Below are 9775 nucleotides of genomic sequence, written 5' to 3' on the forward strand. Positions count from 1 at the left end.
AGCAGTATTGTCTATGGCATCTGGTTTCCTTTGGAGGCATTCAATCTAAATGCTATCCATTCCTTATGTTATCTTTGAGAGTCACAGAATTTAATGAAAGCTGAGCAATTAGGTCTTAAACATAAGACCATGGTGTATCAAATTTCATTATATCACTTTCTGCTGGCCTTGAACTGAGTCTAATAACTTCTGTTTGGTGAAAGCAGCTTTTAGAAAGATGGAAAGTTTGAGGCTGGAAGCATGAAGAGTTGAGAACTCCTTGGTGCTTTATTCTAGTTGCTAAAACCAGAGCAGCTAAGGCTTCTTTCTCAATTGCACTTGGCTGACCTCAGTCATCAGACATTGTTTTTCTGTCATTGCTTTCTCTCCTATGTTATATTCTTGTACTTCATACTTTCTCCTCATACAGACTTTATTCCTACTACAAACAAGACATCTGTCAAGTTTCTTTTTGCAAGACAAATTTATTAAATATTTCTCATCTTTCATAATAAATCACTTTTTCTATCCCTTAACCTTTTTCTGTGACTTTTATCTGAACTGCCTCTTCTCAGTACTGACCACAGTATTGATTCAATTCCTGTCCTTTAGCTCTTTTTGGATTGTACTGCCCCCAGGTTTTCTGGAAACTCAGGGTACAGGCTTTCTGCACCTATGAGCTGCATTTTAAGATGGATTCTATTAGGAAGAAAGCATCTTTTTTAAAACTGCTCACCTGGGTTCCTAGGCCTAGACTTGAGAAAAATGCCAGTAGAAACCCAGATCTTTGTGCACACTTTTGAAATATTCAGCCTTGTGCATGAAAGTTGGTACTAGCTGTCTAACGGGCCTTGTTGCTAATGTTCATCTTCCCTCAAGGCAGGGGAATAGACCACCTGAGGTCCTTTTCAGATGTGTTTTATAAGCTTCTTCCTTTTTTTGTGTCTAAGATTGTTGTCACACTAGCTGATCATTTTTCTTGCCCCTCTGCAAATACTGGCACAACATTAGCACTCTTGCAGTCTGCTGGATTTTCCGAGGAATACGAGATTGGCCACATACAGTGAGTGGAGTGAAACGAAGGGAGAAGGAGGGATATAAATTTTCAAATCGAGACTTTTCTGACTCAATAAAATACAAGAAAAATCCTCCTGGAATCAGAACAATTAGTGCAGTGGAATTATCTGCCCTTTTATTATTTATCTAGATTTCAACAGTTTTCTTACTATAACCAGTTAAAATTAGCATTTGGACCAATATATCTTCTGGATGCATTTTGATTAGATTTTTTTTTAAACATATCTTTATTAAAATGGTAGAAATTGATAAAATCTGATGCTCTCACTTACTTATTCAGATTTTCTGACAATACAGAGGGCTGCTTATGAGACAATTGCAGGGGCTAAGAGCCTTGCACTAGAAACTAAAAAGTGGGACTAACTACTCTTTGGCATGATTTTTTTTTTTGCTGATGCCAGGCAGTACAGCCATGTTCTAATCCTTTGCCGTGACTTAAGTAGATGAAGCCTTATAATAGAAACTGGCCAGCTTTGCATTTGCCATAGCCCAAACAGGAATGACAGGCTGATGGAGAGACTGCTGGCTGCCACTCTACCTACACTTTGCAACCTAAATACCCGCTTCAGCAATTGATTATACTGGTGTAAAGAGAGAGTAACTTCATTACAGCAAACAGAAATTCTCCTGACTTACACCAGTGCAATTGAGAACATAATTCAGCTCGTCATCAATGTGCCTTTAAGTGTTGCCTTTTACAGATTTTTACATGTGACAAATGTTCCGAATTATTCTGCTATAACTGAAGACTGAATTTATACTGCCAGCAAGCTATTATTTTCTTTCTGCCATTTCTAGTTTGCCAAAGGAACAGTGGGAGAGAGACCTTCTCATGACAGCAAATATTTTTGAAATTTAATATCTCCATAATGGTGTAGTCTACAGGAAAGAAGAAAGAAAATGTCCATAACCATGCTTTAAGTGTTGTGTCAGCAGGTCTCCATCAGTGCCTAACAGATTAGGCATATGCTGCTTTGGTATCACAGGATTGTTCTTATTTTTAAAAAGATTACTGGCTCAAATTTGCTGATTTAGCAGCAACACTTTTTTTTTTTTTAATTACGCTTTTCTTCTGTTTTGCTTTTAGACTGAAGACATTTTTAGGAAAATTTTCCTTCTGAGACATTGCAGGTGAATGCATAATATATACTTGACAAATCTGCATGTGTTGACACAATATGTAATTATATGTACTGTGTGTGAGTGAGGGAAATAAAAGCTGTATAGAGGTTGCAAAGCTAGCACAGCATGTATGATTAGCAGAAACTCATTTTGCTGGGACACAGACAGAGAAATATGCAGTCACTTGCTTATATGTACATTAGCAATTGCCCGTGTTTGCAAAACAGATGTTTATAGACACGAAAGTGCTCAGTTCTGTCTATACCTGCCAGTGCATTAATACATCTAGATCAAGTCTGCACACAATTATTTTTGCATGCGGTGCAATTTAGTTTTTTTCAAGTCTTGTTCTTATAATAAGAATAAAACCAAAACGTTCAATAAAGGAAGTTTTTTATCCTGGTCTCTTATTTTGTTAGTCACCATAAAATGAAATTCTTTTAGATGTTATGGAAGTCTGATGTTTAAAAATGCCAAGCAGTCCCTGATACACATCCTTTTAATGTAAAGCAGTTGTATGATTAGAAATATATACCCTGCTTTTCTTAGTAACTTTAATACTCTAAAGGACACTAGTGACTGTACCTCCATATAATTGCCTTTATAAAAGGAATGTAAGGCAAAGAAACTAAGTGCTAGCTAAAAATAAATTGGACTTGCAATGCAGTCCAACATTGAAAGCTGTTGATGCATTTCATGAAGCCACTGAAAGGAGAGTCCCTCAGAAGCTGAAGGCTTTCTGGAAGTAGCCAGCGATCACTTCTGTTAGGCATTAAGTGGAAAGTGCCTCAGTTTCCTGCCAAACTTCCTTGAATTTCTCCCTGAAGTGTTGGGCCATGAGGCTGATGCTACCTTTGTCCTCATCTTACACTCCTTCAAGAAGTATGCATTTTGTGCAGCATGATAAAGCTCCTTTTCATATTTTCTGCTTTTGTAGCTGAGCAGACCCAAAAATTCTGTTGGATTCACTACCTGCCCCCGCATCAGTCTAACTCTTTGGACTATGTTTTTATAAGCTCTATGATTTTATTTTAATTTTTCCGTGCTTTTTGACATTTTCCTACAGAAAGGCAATAGAGAGTGCATTTTGTCCCCAAAAATGTCTGTTGAAATAGCAGTTCATATGAGTGACTAAGAAGATATGCCACCTCTGGAAAAATTAAATCAGCAGCCTTAGCTTACAGCTGGAGAGAAAAATGTTTGGAGGGAAACTGCCTTTCTGAGAAGAAATTAAAGACGGTGTTGAGGCAGCCAAATTGGAATAGTACAGAGACCCTGATCCTAGTAACATCAAGTCCTGCTTACTGAGAACTTCTGGTACTTGAACCAGGTCCTCTGTTGAACTTTGGATTCAAGCAGAGTTCTTCTTGCTGGCCCATCGCTTCCAAGGGACTCTTTTAATTCCTTGTGAAAACAGCTCTTACCTGCTCCTGCATTAGCCTCTCATTCATTATCTGCTTCGCTGTGTTCTTCTGTTTTAAACAAGTTTAGGAAGCACGACCTGGGAACACTCATCCTTCATAATAAGGCTGAGTGACTGATCATTCAAAGGACGATTTGGGGTTACTGCAGGGAGTGTGACCCAGCATGCTCTCTCTGCTTACATTAGGACAACTCAGGACCATGCATTGTGCATAGATCTTCTGGCCTTGCTCTCTCCCAGTAATATTTTCTGCAGGGAATGACACTTGAAATGAGTTTTGAACTAAGTTTTTCTCTGAAAACTTACTTTTTTTTAGTCTTTATATGCAAGGTCAGCAGGACTGTTTAGAGGTGTCTTGGTTTAGGATGGGTTAAGTATTTATGTCATATGCCACATTCTGTTGTGAGTTACATTGCTATCAATCCAAAATGGCATAATTACTCTGCATATCAGGATGGTTCGCTAAAACTGAGGGAGATTCTGTTCCACAAAGGAAAAAAACACTATGGGGGAAGAGCAGATTTAAAAGGCTAAGGCTTTGTTGCTGTTTCTATCAGCAGTACTAGTGAAAACACTTTGTGGCAAAAATAAGAAAGCTAGCGCAAATAGTTTTAAAATGCCACATAATACCATACTTTCCCAAATGCCTTTTTTGACCTTTAGCACTCATTTTTAACTAGCTTGCCAGTTAGCATTCATGAATGACTACGAAGCAGAGGTCCTGCAGAATGCGGGGTTCATCCCCAGCAGCAATATTTTCTGCTATTACATCTAGAAAGGCTGGAACAAAACCCCCAAAATGAATCAGAGTAGGATGTAGTTGGAGTGCTGCTCAGGACAGGCAGCAGCAGTATTTTCCCCACCAAGTGATACAGGCACATGCATCACAAACTGAAGCCATTGGCTTTGAAGGCTTATAGCATAGCCCTCTTTGGCCCTCAGGTAAAACCTGCTTTAGACATTCAGTCTTTTTCAGTCTAAGATGCTCAAAGCTGTTGGTGAAACATTGGTTTCTTATGTACTGTGCTGCATTATAGTCGTAAGTTAACTAGTCTTTTATTAATACTGTGTTAAAATTAATTACACTAATTGCACATGGTCCTGGATATGTGTATGAATAGTCCTAGAGGATCCTTTATACCACTTGCCTCTGCCGCAGTTTCTATACACACTCATTATTTCATGTGTTCAAATAGCTCATTCACTAAAGCAAAGGCATCATCTTTTCATCTGATGAGGAAAACGTTCAACACTTTCCATTTCTATAAAGAAAAAGAGCTTCCAACAAATTTCTAGGTAATTTTTAGTCAATTGCCCTACTAGCTGTATGACCTTTCATTCATTTCTGTGCCCAATTACTGCCCAAGTAGTTGATGTTGGCCTATAAAGCCTACTCCTTGCTGAATGTGCAGAGGGACCTGAGCAGAAAGATCCCCAGCTGTGGAATTTTTTTTCCCATTGTTTTGACAGACCATGAATCAGCAAACCTTAAAGGAAAGGTCTGTCATTTGTTTCAGTTTTCTCTGAACAAGAGAGTGGGTGAAACAGTATTTTTGAAAACCACAGTCTATATGATTTATTAAGATTTGAAAAGTGTACATCTGTTCAAGGCCCACACATCAAATGCATTTTATTAATAAAGAAATGTCTTCTCAAGTAAAAACCTTCTTGAAGGAGTACAGTACATGGTGTGGCTTTTTCTTCTACCCTGACTTCCATGTGTTTCGGTAGCTCTAGCTCACCTTTTAATGCCAGAAAATTCACATTCTATTTGGAGATAAATTTATTAAGGTTAGAAAAATTGCTAGCATAATTTACTTACTTAACATAAATTCAAACACCAAAATGCAATATGAAAACTGTTTCTTAGCTTCACCTGGTGATTCAGGAATGGCTCCTCTGTTACTGCTTTCAGTCACTTTGTTTCTTGGTTTTCTCCACCATTTATAGGTACATTTATAGGTACACTAGCTGTACCTACCAGCAGTTTCAACCAACAATCAAAAAAATGCTAGTGGAGGCCATACAGAGGTTTATATTTGTGATTCGTTTTGGTATTTAAGCACTAACATATCCCAGGCAGCCCAGAAAACACCATATGGAATGCATGGGGAGGAGGGAGTAGCCAGTCTTCTGAGATGAATCTTCATGAAATTACATTTCTTGGAAGAATACCAGGGAATGCTGCAAATAAAGCACAGCATATGTATAAAGATACTGTTGTCTAGACCACTAAGGATTAGGTGTTCCTTCTTAGTTGTTCAAAGCAATGCTGTCTTCTCTGCAAGATGAAACTCAGTCCCCAATATGTAGTTAGTGGCTGTGAAGAAAACAACTTCCCATGGCATTTATTAGTTGAGCTTTTTTTCTGAAAACAAAAGCAAACTGAGCAGGCCAGATCTTAATATTATGAGAGCTCATGCTTATTTCTGTGTGTTTGACTTCCCCTAGGCCTCATGTGCATATAACCAGCCACCACTGATTTGCAGCGCATGTACACTCTTCATTCTGTTAGCTTGCTAAAGGAATGTTTTTCGTAATGTTCAGTAATTAACTGAAACCCAGGTCAAAAGAAAAATAATTCTAGAGGAACTTCGTTTTCTTTGGAGTGATGTAGGAAACTTGTGTAGAATTCACAGCTCTCCAGCTGACTCATGAACAGCTCCAGCCACTGAATCAGCCTAGTCACTGAGGCTCAAAGAGAGGATCCAGGTATCATTCTCAGAAGTATAGCCCATACATAATACAGACTGGATGGGGTTTTTTTTTCACATCTCAGCTGCTTAAGAGCATGATTAGTTCTTGCCCTGCACCTAGATTTGAGCCTTTTCATTCTGCCCCCACCCTTTTTTTTTTTTTTTTTTTTTGCCTGGAAGAGAGTAGATCTTTATTTTCTTTTTCCTTGCACAAATCTAAGTAGTGCCTCCCAAGAAGGTGACTAGAGTACCACTGTCTTGAATGGATATGCCTCAGGTTAGTCACCATATCCTTCTTCTGACATTTTCCTGATTTTCTACAGATGGCACTACTCCAACTCACCAATGTTTATATTAGCTGTACCACAAGAAGTTAAATACCTATTCACAAAAAATTTCCAAAACAAAACCAAACCCAGAAAAAATACCATGGACTCCATAGCCATTTAATGAAGGCACCGTCTGAAAACTGGCATCCCAAAGACTTTGCAAATGAGAAATAACCAAATTCTAAGCAAGGCTAGCAATTCTACATAAAGAATTGTCAATAATTAACGCAGCAAAGTAAACACACTTCCAGCATTCCTTCCCAGAGCTTCCAGCTTGGTGTTTTTAGCAAGATTTCTCAAGTCCTCTTTTTTCCTACTGTTAACGCAGAAATTTGGACCTTTGAATTCTGTCACTGCTCTGCTAAAACAGCAGTTTGTTGAAGCAGTCATTACGGCAAACACCAAGTGGCTTTATAGCAGGAAATTAATAGTGAATTAAGTAAATCCTTTAATAAATGCCCAGAGTGGGGGTTGGAAGATACTCTCTGTTTGGTTTGTGAAGCTTCTAAAACATTCTAAATAAAAAATACTGTTGTCCAAAGACTCGGTCTGACAGATTCAGCTTGTGTGTGCAATGTGAGAAAAACAATTGTTAAGAGCTGGAACAAGCTATACTTCATGAGGCAAGACTGAGATCAAATTCAGAACTACACACTATTTTCCCACTAGACATACACATATAACTGAGTGGACATCCAATGATATAAGATTCAGCATTTTAAGCAACTGAATAATGAAGAAAAGATGATTGTAGAACAGATTTTGCAACTATAGAGAGCTGTGGTTGCAAAATAGATGATTTAGTCTCTAGAATTACACTTAAAATATTTGAATGGGGAATTTTCCTTTGTGCACAGGTTACGACAGATGCTAATTATTTAGGAGTTGAGATCTAGATAAATTATCACATCATAAATCTACATAACATGTTGCTATTATTAACTGTAAATTTTTGTGAAGTAAGTGGAAGCAAGCTGGTTGAAACTTTCAGTAGCTGAATGACACTTTCAGCTTACATGGATACTTAACAACCCGATCTCTACTGAGACTTGGAACATGAAGGTGGAATTATTAATTTTGTTTTATAGTACTTGAAAGTTACTTACTCAATTAACTTGTAGACTTAACATTTTAAAAACGGAAAATACTCAGCTCATTCTCAGAGAATGCAGAATAGCAAACTGGCCAAAGGCTTGAAGACCCTGGCTTCTATAATTTTCCTATGCCATATTTTTCCCTACCTCATGCTAGACATATCACATCATTACACAATTTTTTTCACAGCATCCTTTCAAAGTGCATGGACATCTTTGGCAGTGGGTTCACACTGAACACGGTGCAAATAAAATTTCTGAAGAGATTGCTGTGGATTTTTCAATAGTTGGACACTGCCTTCGATTTATCCCCAACTAAGTAGGTGTTCCTAGTTGAGGATTTTTGCTGGGATTTTTTTCACCTGATACCTTTTTTTTTGAAAAATTGTGTGACTAGGCTCCTCCTAGAAATCAACAGGGAGACACAGAGGGCAATTCAGAACATGTGACAAGAGATCTCTCAACGATGTAGGATAAATCACTTCCTGAGGTGTTAATCTCTCTCCTGACTACAGGGTAATGCTTGAGACCTACCTCTGACAAGTCACCACATTTTTGTGCAGACACTACTGTTTAGACCAATCCCACATGTTAGGTATCAGATCAGAACCTGCACCTTGGGTCAGGCACAGATGGGCTCTGACAGACCTGAACTTCCTTCTCAGGAATATGGTCTTGGGGTTATGACAGATATTCCCATGGAAACACCAAATCAGCACTCTGTAGTAGTAGAAACAAAGAGAGCAGCACATCAGCTGTTATGAGTACTCAGGAGTGGAAAAGAGAACAAAGTAGAGAATGTCATCATGCCACTCTGTAAATTTAGAGTTCATTTGTATCCTGAACATGGTGTGAGGTGCCCTCATCAAAGCGGGTATGTTAGAATGGGGAAGGTTGAAAAAGGGTAACAAGGTTGCACAGAGAATCTGTGGAAACTCCACTGTTGGAGATACTCAAATGTCAAATGAATCTAACATCGAAGGTGGCCCTGCTTTGAGGGTTGGACCCTAAGACATCTAAGGGTCCCCTGCAACTTTAATTATTCTATGATGAAAGGTAAGGAATAGCATCCATATGAGGATCAACAAGGTAAATGTAGTCTCTTCAACTTATAAAAGAGACAACTTTGGGAGATACTATAAAAGTCTAAAAATCATGAATAGCTTGTAGAGTATAGATGGAGGGTCAACTGTTTCACTCTCTTTTCCACTCTAACAGGAAGGGATCTTAGATGAAGTGCATGCTGCCATCTTTAAAAAGAACAGGAGGAGACAGTTCTTCATGGAGCAGATAACAGACCTGTAGAAGAACTCTTTGCTAAATTATGCTGTAAATGTTAAAAATTTACCCCAGCTTACGGAGAGACAGAACACATATTTGAGAGATATAGCCACTGACAGTTACTAAACGTGCATAATTACATTTGGTTAAAGAAGTCATTAATCTGAACCTCATTGGCGACCTGGAAAGTATTAGGGGGAACTGTCATATACTCTTGCCTTGCTCTCACTCTTGCTTGCTTGCTGACGGCCACTGCTGGAGACAGGATTGTGGGCTGAACTACCCTTAGTTTGAAGCAAAGCTGTTATTCTTATAGTATTTTAAACCAAGAGCAAGGAGTGCTTGATTTTTAGTCCTTCCTGGCAAAATGACATTTTTATGATGACTGGCACCAGCACCAAAATATTTGTTAGTCTTTGGATTAATTATCTCTTAGCTAATTCAAAATGTAAACCCATTGTAAACTTTTATAATTAGGAGTATATATACCCCCAAAATTCTGTAGTATATAATACATATTTAACTCAAAATAACTCTATCACTTAGTTTTTAACCTTAGCTTTAGAATCTGTCATTCGGTATCACTCTTAATGAGTACAAACAGTATAAATTTTTGCTATAATCCTTCTAAAGTAATAGCAGTCTCAGAATAGTTTGTTCACATACAAATTCACAATTCAGAATAGGAAACAACTCGGGCTTTCTTAAGTTTTAAGTTGTCTAGGGGCATTTCTCATACTTACCTACAGTTTCAGTTTGGATGGACATAAAAAA

This window comes from Gavia stellata, chromosome 2, assembly GCF_030936135.1.
Source record: "Gavia stellata isolate bGavSte3 chromosome 2, bGavSte3.hap2, whole genome shotgun sequence".
NCBI lineage: Eukaryota > Metazoa > Chordata > Aves > Gaviiformes > Gaviidae > Gavia > Gavia stellata.